This window comes from Coregonus lavaretus (genome assembly GCF_964263955.1).
Source record: "Coregonus lavaretus genome assembly, contig: HAP1_SCAFFOLD_1992, whole genome shotgun sequence".
NCBI classification, from domain to species: domain Eukaryota; kingdom Metazoa; phylum Chordata; class Actinopteri; order Salmoniformes; family Salmonidae; genus Coregonus; species Coregonus lavaretus.
In genome coordinates, this window is record NW_028163724.1 from 1 (window position 1) to 10,387 (window position 10,387).

The following is a 10,387-nucleotide window of genomic DNA, read 5'->3' on the forward strand; positions in this document are numbered from 1 at the left end:
TGTATCCAACCATTTTCCCTGAACACCTATGCTCCTCCTAAGACACACACCAGTTCATTGGGGATGTTAAAGTATGTAATGGCTTATCGCTACTTATTGTTTAACTGTAATCATAGTAAATGCAGTATGGTATTAAAGTAAGAACATTTTTGCTTGACCATCTCTTGTTTGTATTATTAAAATAACGTAACATTTTGGTGTGGCGGAGTCATTCCTCTGTGTTGCCACTGGAGGGCAGGCACTATGAGGACAATGTTGTGGCTGCCTTGCGAGAACCCAATGGGGAGGAACAAGGGAGATTCTCAATTGTGTTTTGCTCGACTCCTCGTGTCTTCTCCTCCGTCCTCTCCCCCTTTTTTAAAAGGTCAAAGGTAGGTGGGGCGGCAGGTAGCCGAGCGGGTAGAGCGTTGGGCCAGTAACCGAAAGGGCACTAGTTTGAATTCACGAGCTGACAAGGTGAAGAATCTGTGTATGTGCCCTTGAACAATATCAAATCATTTCTGGGTAACAATTAAGTACCTTTGTCAGTGGGCAAATGTACAAAATCAGCAAGGATCAAATACCTTTTTCCCTCACAGTATGAGTGTAGCCATGTACGACACCCAGGGCCCCACCCAGATAGCAACCCACATACAGTGAGGGAAAAAAGTATTTGATCCCCTGCTGATTTTGTACGTTTGCCCACTGACAAAGACATGATCAGTCTATAATTTTAATGGTAGGTTTATTTGAACAGTGAGAGACAGAATAACAACAAAAAAATCCAGAAAAAACGCATGTCAAAAATGTTATACATTGATTTGCATTTTAATGAGGGAAATAAGTATTTGACCCCTCTGCAAAACATGACTTAGTACTTGGTGGCAAAACCCTTGTTGGCAATCACAGAGGTCAGACGTTTCTTGTAGTTGGCCACCAGGTTTGCACACATCTCAGGAGGGATTTTGTTCCACTCCTCTTTGCAGATCTTCTCCAAGTCATTAAGGTTTCGAGGCTGATGTTTGGCAACTCTAACCTTCAGCTCCCTCCACAGATTTTCTATGGGATTAAGGTCTGGAGACTGGCTAGGCCACTCCAGGACCTTAATGTGCTTCTTCTTGAGCCACTCCTTTGTTGCCTTGGCCGTGTGTTTTGGGTCATTGTCATGCTGGAATACCCATCCACGACCCATTTTCAATGTCCTGGCTGAGGGAAGGAGGTTCTCACCCAAGATTTGACGGTACATGGCCCCATCCATCGTCCCTTTGATGCGGTGAAGTTGTCCTGTACCCTTAGCAGAAAAACACTCCCAAAGCATAATGTTTCCACCTCCATGTTTGACGGTGGGGATGGTGTTCTTGGGGTCATAGGCAGCATTCCTCCTCCTCCAAACACGGCGAGTTGAGTTGATGCCAAAGAGCTCCATTTGGGTCTCATCTGACCACAACACTTTCATCCAGTTCTCCTCTGAATCATTCAGATGTTCATTGGCAAACTTCAGACGGCCCTGTATATGTGCTTTCTTGAGCAGGGGGACCTTGCGGGCGCTGCAGGATATCAGTCCTTCACGGCATAGTGTGTTACCAATTGTTTTCTTGGTGACTATGGTCACAGCTGCCTTGAGATCATTGACAAGATCCTCCCGTGTAGTTCTGGGCTGATTCCTCACCATTCTCATGATCATTGCAACTCCACGAGGTGAGATCTTGCATGGAGCCCCAGGCCGAGGGAGATTGACAGTTCTTTTGTGTTTCTTCCATTTGCGAATAATCGCACCAACTGTTGTCACCTTCTCATCAAGCTGCTTGGCGATGGTCTTGTAGCCCATTCCAGCCTTGTGTAGGTCTACAATCTTGTCCCTGACATCCTTGGAGAGCTCTTTGGTCTTTGCCATGGTGGAGAGTTTGGAATCTGATTGATTGATTGCTTCTGTGGACAGGTGTCTTTTATACAGGTAACAAGCTGAGATTAGGAGCACTCCCTTTAAGAGTGTGCTCCTAATCTCAGCTCGTTACCTGTATAAAAGACACCTGGGAGCCAGAAATCTTTCTGATTGAGAGGGGGTCAAATACTTATTTCCCTCATTAAAATGCTAATCTATTTATAACATTTTTGACATGCGTTTTTCTGGATTTTTTTGTTGTTATTCTGTCTCTCACTGTTCAAATAAACCTACCATTAAAATTATAGGCTGACCATTTCTTTGACAGTGGGCAAACGTACAAAATCAGCAGGGGATCAAATACTTTTTTCCCTCACTGTAGCAACCCTCCTAGACTCTATAGCAGGGGTGTCAAACGTGCGGGCCGGATCAGGCCCGCAAACGGGTTTAATCCGGCCCGCAAGATGATTTTGAAAAATAAATAAATAATAATCATAATAATAATTATTATTATTATTTTGTAAAGTATAAAAATTCGCTGCAATTTTTCAATAAAATAAACTGCTGTTCCAATTGCGTCCACTGGATGGCGCAATAGAAATTGTGTTAAGCAAGCAAACTGTTTATACCGGGGCAGAGCAAGTAGGTCAAGCACGTGCAGCCAATGAGCTACTTTGTTTTGCCCGCGATATTTATTACGGCTTCTACTTTTAACATTATGTGCTTTGGCACCCTCATTGCCCCAATATGTCTCTGTCAAAAAAGAGAAAAGTGGACGCAGAGTGCAGAGTGTTCCAAGAAAAATGGTCATCCTATTTATTCATTGAATTGAATGGGAAAGCTGTATGTTTGGTGTGTTCAGAGCATGTTGCAGTGCTGAAAGAATATAACCTTCGTTGCCACTATGTGAGTCTTCATGCCGACAAATATGACAACTTTCAAGGACAGCGGAGATGAGAGAAGGTGAATGAACTGTTGGCGGGTCTGAAGAAACAGCAGTCTGTGTTTACTCACAGCCGAGACATCAGTGACGCTGCAGTGAAAGCTAGCTACCTCATTGCTAATGAAATCATAGTGGCTTCAAAACCATTTAGTGAGGGTGAATTTGTAAAAACATGCATGATGAAGGCAGCGGAGATTGTGTGCCCTGAAAAGCGGCAGGCTTTTGCAAATATCAGCCTGACAAGAAACACAGTTGCAGACAGGATTTCCGATCTTTCAGTGGATTTGGACAGCCAGTTGAAGCAAAAAGTAAAGTCATTTATTGCGTTTTCGGTTGGAATTGATGAAAGCACGGACATTACAGATGTTGCACAACTGGCCATTTTCATCCGCGGAGTTGATGACACATTGACCGTCACCGAGGAGTTCGTGGAGTTGGTGCCGATGACAGATACAACGACAGCAGCTGATATTTTTACCGCACTCGTCAGCGCGCTGGACAGGGTCGGAGTGGACTGGTCCCGCGCTGTCAGCCTGGCTACAGATGGTGCGCCCTCAATGATTGGGAAAAAAGCAGGCGTTGTGACAAAGTTCAGAGAAAAAGTGCAATCTGCAAATGGAGGACGTGATTTTTTGACTTTTCACTGTATTTTGCACCAGGAGGCTTTGTGTTGCAAGTCATTAAAGATGGATAACGTCATGAAGGTGGTCATCCAAACTGTTAATTTCATCCGATCCAGAAGCCTGAATCACCGTCAGTTTGACAGCCTTCTCAGAGAGAAAGACCACATCTATGGCCTGCCATACCACACTGAGGTAAGATGGTTAAGCCGAGGTGCTGTGCTGAGGCGTTTCTTTGATTTACGAGAAGAAATTGAACAGTTCATGGAAGAAAAGGGCAAACCAGTGTTAGAATTTCATTCCGCAGAATGGATGCAGGACCTTGCATTTATGGTGGATGTTACAGAGCACCTGAATAACTTGAACAAACAGCTGCAAGGGCGCAACAAAGTTGTCACGCAGTATTATGACAGCATACGTTCTTTCAAGTTGAAGCTGTCATTGTGGGAGACGCAACTTGCCGGTGGTGATGCAGCTCACTTCCCCTGTCTGAAAAATGTGTGCGCGACCCAACATGTGGCAGACATGAAGCGGTTCAAAGATAAAATAACGGGACTGTTACGGGAGTTTGAGCAACGCTTTCAGATTTATGTTTATATGTTTTTATGTTGATGTGCTATTGTTTTTAATTGATTTTATTTTATTTGTATATTTAACCTATTCTTGACTCTGTGGTTCTTGCACTTGTTTGGGGAACAGGATTTCATTATTTTTATCTACATTTCTGCCTGAGAAATGACACCCTGATATAGTTCTGTGATCTGTGATATACTTCTGTGAATCACTGAGGCATTGTGTGTTCTTTGTCCTCAGAACTTTCAAATAACTTGAGGTGTTTTATGATTAATAGTGATGTTGTGCTTTTGGACACTGTCCTCAGGCTCCAGCTTTATGTTTATATGTTTTTATGTTGATGTGCTATTGTTTTTAATTGATTTTATTGTATTTGTATATTTAACCTATTCTTGACTCTGTGGTTCTTGCACTTGTTTGGGGAACAGGATTTCATCATTTTTATCTACATTTCTGCCTGAGAAATGACACCCTGATATAGTTCTGTGATCTGTGAAACAGTTCTGTTAATCACTGAGGCATTGTGTGTTTGTGTGTTCTTTTTCTTTAGAATTTTCAAATAAACTTGACGTGTTTTATGATTAATAGTGATGTTGTGCTTGTACTATTTTGGACACACTGTCCTCAAGCTCCAGCTTTATGTTGTATGTTGATCGTATTAAAACAAAGAAAACAATCTGAAGTTGTTGTTTTTAAGTTATATATACCATGATTTTTCCGGTCCGGCCCACTTGGGAATAGATTTTCCTCCATGTGGCCCCTGAGCTAAAATGAGTTTGACACCCCTGCTCTATAGCGATGGTAAACTCAGCAAAAAAAAGAAACGTCCCCTTTTCAGGACCCTGTCTTTCAAAGATAATTTGTAAAAATCAAAATAACTTCATAGATCTTCATTGTAAAGGGTTTAAACACTGTTTCCCATGCTTGTTCAATGAACCATAAACAATTAATGAACATGCACCTGTGGAACGATCGTTAAGACACTAACAGCTTACAGACGGTAGGCAATTAAGGTCACAGTTATGAAAACTTAGGACACTAAAGAGGCCTTTCTACTGACTCTGAAAAACACCAAAAGAAAGATACCCAGGGTCCCTGCTCATCTGCGTGAACGTGCCTTAGGCATGCTGCAAGGAGGTATGAGGACTGCAGATGTGGCCAGGGCAATAAATTGCAATATCCGTACTGTGAGACTCCTAAGACAGTGCTACAGGGAGACAGGACGGACAGCTGATCGTCCTCGCAGTGGCAGACCACGTGTAACAACACCTGCACTGGATCGGTACATCCGAACATCACACCTGAGGGACAGGTACAGCATAGCAACAACAACTGCCCGAGTTACACCAGGAACGCACAATCCCTCCATCAGTGCTCAGACTGTCCGCAATAGACTGAGAGAGGCTGGACTGAGGGCTTGTAGGCCTGTTGTAAGGCAGGTCCTCACCAGACATCACCGGCAACAACGTCGCCTATGGGCACAAACCCACCGTCGCTGGACCAGACAGGACTGGCAAAAACTGCTCTTCACTGACGAGTCGCAGTTTTGTCTCACCAGGGGTGATGGTCGGATTCGTGTTTATCGTCGAAGGAATGAGCGTTACACCGAGGCCTGTACTCTGGAGCAGGATCAATTTGGAGGTGGAGGGTCCGTCATGGTCTGGGGCGGTGTGTCACAGCATCATCGGACTGAGCTTGTTGTCATTGCAGGCAATCTCAACGCTGTGCGTTACAGGGAAGACATCCTCCTCCCTCATGTGGTACCCTTCCTGCAGGCTCATCCTGACATTACCCTCCAGCATGACAATGCCACCAGCCATACTGCTCGTTCTGTGCGTGATTTCCTGCAAGACAGGAATGTCAGTGTTCTGCCATGGCCAGCGAAGAGCCCGGATCTCAATCCCATTGAGCACGTCTGGGACCTGTTGGATCGGAGGGTGAGGGCTTGGGCCATTCCCCCCAGAAATGTCAGGGAACTTGCAGGTGCCTTGGTGGAAGAGTGGGGTAACATCTCACAGCAAGAACTGGCAAATCTGGTGCAGTCCATGAGGAGGAGATGCACTGCAGTACTTAATGCAGCTGGTGGCTACACCAGATACTGACTGTTACTTTTGATCCCCCCCCCTTTGTTCAGGGACACATTATTCAATTTCTGTTAGTCACATGTCTGTGGAACTTGTTCAGTTTATGTCTCAGTTGTTGAATCTTGTTATGTTCATAGAAATATTTACACATGTTGAGTTTGCTGAAAATAAACTCAGTTGACAGTGAGAGGACGTTTCTTTTTTTCCTGAGTTACTTATAGCTTTACCAAGGGCCCTTTGATGGCTGTAGGCCACCTGTATTATACTTTTCACCATTTGACTGAATACATTTGAATGACATTGAATGGCATTGAAGAATGTCTTAGCTTCCACACAGTGGTGTAAAGTACTTAAGTACAAATACTTTAAAGTACTACTTAAGTAGTTTTTTGGCTATCTGTACTTTACTTTACTATTTCTATTTGTGAAAACTTTTACTTTTACTTCACTACATTCCTAAAGAAAATAATGTACTTTTTACTCCATACATTTTCCTTGACACCCAAAAATACAGGACAGGAAAATGGTCCAATTCACACACTTATCAAGAGAACATCCCTACTGCCTATGATCTGGCAGACTCACTAAACACACATGCTTCATTTGTAAATTATGTCTGAGTATTGGAGTGTGCCCCTGGCTATCCGTAAATAAATAAAAACATTGTGCATATTTGCTTAATATAAGGAATTTGAAATTATTTATGCTTTTACTTTCGATACTTAAGTATATTTAATAGGGCCTAATGACTTTTAGTCAAGCAGTATTTTACTGGGTGACTTTCACTTTTACTTGAATCATTTTCTATTAAGTTATTTACTTTTACTCAAGTATGACAATTGGGTACTTTTTCCACCACTGCTTCCACATATAGGTCTACATTGAAATTGTATTTTGGTATTTTATTAGGATCCCCATTAGCTGTTGTGAAAGCAGCAGCTACTCTTCCTGGGGTCCACACAAAACATGACATAAAACAGAACAGCTCAAGGACTGAACTACACATTTTTTTTTTTTTTTTTATGAGATTGATTTCCATGGCAGTACATCATTACTTGTTTACAATGAGTGCAGTAGTGTGAGTAAAGACTACATCATAGATCACTTTGTGAGTAGTGGAAGTACTCATCATCAGGAGCAGGCTGTTTTACATGTCTTTTTTATGAACAAACCAACACATAAACCAATGAACAAACCAACACACAGACCAATGCCCAGTCAGCTCAGTACGTAAACTCCGGTGTGTAAACTCTTAGAAACAGGGTTCCAAAAGGGTTCTTTGGCTGTCCCCATAGAAGAACCCTTTTTGGTTCCAGGTAGAACCCTTTTGGTTCCAGGTAGAACCCTTTTGGGTTCCATGTAGGACCCTTTACACAGAGGGTTCTATATGGAACCCGTTAGGGTTCTACTTGGAACCAAAAAGGGTTCTCCCTGGAACCAAAAATAGTTATCCTATGGGGACAGCCGAAGAGTGTAGAGCAGCCCAACGTGTGTAGAGAGAGTGAGCCCCAGGCCAGCCGGGTTTCTGTCTCTGTTCCAACCACCATGACCCAGAGCCACAGCATTACCACTGTGGTATTCTGGTTACGCTGAACTTTACGCCACGGTCGTTCTGCACTCCACAGCTCCACACGGACGTCCAGACTGGCTGCCAGCACTGCCTGCCAGACACTCTGAGGATACTCCACTGGTACACACGCAAACACAAAAATGTTTTAATTACCAGAAGAAGAATACGTTTTAATTACCAAAATAATACGTTTTAATTATTAGATGTAACCTACTGTGGGTGCACACAGTCACACATTCATTCTCCAAGTGGAAGAACCATTATTATCTTTATAGTTTCACCTATATTTTGAATTACCTTCAAAGATGCCACAGACAAAACAAGCTTTTCATCACTACAGACAGTTCCTGTCATAAGTACCATTGAATGAATGTGTCTCCTGAGATTGTTGAGGTTGTTAATGCTTTCTAAGCTGCGTCTGGAAGGTCTCCGGAATGTTCTGGGGCCATTTTAGGGCGAGTGCTCTGTCATGGTTTGGCCTCTGTCAATCCATGAGTGACCTATTTTGTCTTCAATGTTTTCTTTCAGAAGGTATTGGATGTTGATTGGGGCTTCGTTTTAGGCAGGGTTTATTTGTATGGAGCATAGTGATTGTCATAGAGCAGTTTTAAACAGTAAAAGTAAGCACAATACTTTTTTTTTAATGCATAACCAGAGCTGTTAATAGGGCAGTACATGGGACTGACCATAGATATAAATTAAAGAAAAATATAAATGCAACATGTAAAGTGTTGGTCCCATGTTTCATGAGCTGAAATAAAACATCCCAGAAATGTTCCATACGCACAAAAAGCTTATTTCTTTCAAATTGTGTGCACAAATTTGTTTACATCCCTGTTAGTGAGCATTTCTGATTTGCCAAGATAATCCATCCGCCTGACAGGTGTGGCATATAAAGAAGCTGATTAAAGAGCATGATCATTACACAGGTGCACCTTGTGCTGGGGACAATAAAAGGCCACTCTAAAATGCAAAATAATTCTCAAGTTTTGAGGGAGCGTACAATTGGCATGCTCACTGCAGGAATGTCCACCAAAGCTGTTGCCAGAGAATTGAATGTTCATTTCTCTACCATAAGCCGCCACCAATGTTGTTTTTGAGAATTTATCAGTATGTTCAACCGGCCTCACAACTGCAGACCACGTGTATGGCGTCGTGTGGGCGAGCGGTTTGCTGATGTCAACGTTGTGAACAGAGTGCCCCATGGTGGCGGTGGGGTTATGGTATGGGCAGGCATAAGCTACGGACAATGAACACAATTGCATTTCATTGATGGCAATTTGAATGCACAGAGATACCGTGACGAAATCCTGTGGCCCATTGTCGTGCCATTCATCCGCCGCCATCACCTCATGTTTCAGTATGATAATGCACGGCCCAATGTCGCAAGGATCTGTACACAATTCCTGAAAGCTGAACATTTCCCAGTTCTTCAATGGCCTGCATGCTCACTAGACATGTCACCCATTGAGCGAGTTTGGGATGCTCTGGTAGACATGTTCCACAGCGTGTTCCAGTTCCCGCCAATATCCAGCAACTTTGCACAGCCATTGAAGAGGAGTGGGACAACATTCCACAGGCCACAATCAACAGCCTGATCAACTCTATGTGAAGGAGATGTGTAGCGCTGCACGAAGCAAATGGTGGTCACACCAGATACTGACTGGTTTTCTGATCCACGCCACTCTCATTTCCTTATATGAACTGTAACTCAGTAAAATCTTTGAAATTGTTGCATGTTGCATTTATATTTTTGTTCATTATAGAACATGGTATTTCTCTATAGGACTGACCGTTGATATAGAACATGGTATTTCTCCAAAGGACTGACCATAGATATAGCATGGTCTAAGGCACTGCATCGCAGTGCTAGCTGTGCCACTAGAGATCCTGGTTCGAATCCAGGCTCTGTCGTAGCCGGCCGTGACCGGGAGACCCATGGGGCGGCGCACAATTGGCCCAGCGTCGTCTAGGGTAGGGGAGGGAATGGCCGGCAGGGGATGTAGCTCAGTTCGTAGAGCATGGCGTTTGCAACGCCAGGGTTGTGGGTTCGATTCCCACGGGGGGTATGATTTTTTTTTAAATATATAATAAAAGTAATGTATGCACTAACTGTAAGTCGCTCTGGATAAGAGCGTCTGCTAAATGACTAAAATGTAAAATGTAAAATGTATTTCTCTATAGGACTGCCATAGATATAGAATATGGTATATCTCTATAGGACTGACCATAGATATAGAATATGGTATTTCTCTATAGGACTGACATAGTACATTTGAAGGATGTAGTTGTACCCTGGTCCAAATACAAAAATGGTATCTTTCAAAGGTATATTGGTGGAATACTGGAGATCAACCTTATTGTGGTCCCTGTGACCAGAGTTGCAGCTGTGCCTCACAAATATGACTTAAGGTGAAAACCGCCAACCCGTCCTTTCTGAGTGAGATACAAAACTGGGCAGTTGATGCACATCTCAACAAAAAAACAGGAAATGTCATGTTTCCTCTGCCGCTTTTAGCAACAGTTTGCATCACAAGACTTCTGCGCACACAGCACACACAGACGCACACCGCACGCACAGACACACACCGCACGCACACAAACACATGGTGAGTACATAGCCACATTCTCACATCAGGTCCCCAGAGGCAGGGATGATGTGAACCAACCACACGCAGCACCTTCAGATTATCACAATGCAAAAAAAAGGTTTCATGGGAAATCCTGACTTGCTGC